Genomic DNA, 862 nt, shown 5'->3' on the forward strand with positions numbered 1-862 from the left:
AAAGAAACAAAAGGCCAACAGGGTTTTTCGACCTTATACAAATGGAAGAACAATCATGGAAGCAATGACCAAGCAATGTTTAATCAATGCATTGGAATTGTTGTATTAGTTACAGTAACTCATGAAACAATGTTGCCCCCACTATTCATTTTATTTCACTTTTAAGTGACCTTTATATATATTTCTAAGGTTTATATACAGAGTTGTACTCACAGGTAGATATGTAAACTTAGTATAGCAATTAACCAAACAACTGCTAAGGTTAATTAGGATTCCACTTGAAAGCGGAATAGGGGGGATTATGTAAGAGCGGAAATACTATATAAGGAGTTGTTTGGCGGAAAAAAGACCTTGGCACCTCGGTTCTGTGGAAAGAGACTTTGGCTTCGCACTAGGTCAACCTGACCGAATTCTTTCCTTCCATTTGCGTGCAAAGCGCAAATGGAGCCAGAATTTACTGGAAAGGATGTCTGTTTGTGCAAGATAAAATCAACAATTTGAGATAAATTGTTCTATTCAGCAATTCTGAAATGGAGCAGATGTTGAGTTCGTGAGGTCCAAAATATTTTAAAGGTCGCCCAATACACACTCAGTATAAAGCGTGCCAGAATCTTTCTGCAAAACAACAGTAGCACGCCATTGGTTGAAACTTTCCAACACACACTGATGAAGATGGAAAAGTATAAAACAGGTCGAGATTAAGACATCAGAGAGATTCTTTGTGACAAGACAGTGACGATGAAGATTTTTGTACTGAACTGAAGAAACTGTAACGAGGTATCCGTGGTAGTGTAATAAATCTCCGGCTCGTCTATGGCCTAGCAGCAAGAACTACGTCTCTGTGCGTTATTTCTTTTACTTA

Source organism: Poecilia latipinna, unplaced genomic scaffold (genome assembly GCF_001443285.1).
Source record: "Poecilia latipinna isolate Pla-1442-1.1 unplaced genomic scaffold, P_latipinna-1.0 Scaffold4920, whole genome shotgun sequence".
Taxonomy (NCBI): Eukaryota; Metazoa; Chordata; class Actinopteri; order Cyprinodontiformes; family Poeciliidae; genus Poecilia; species Poecilia latipinna.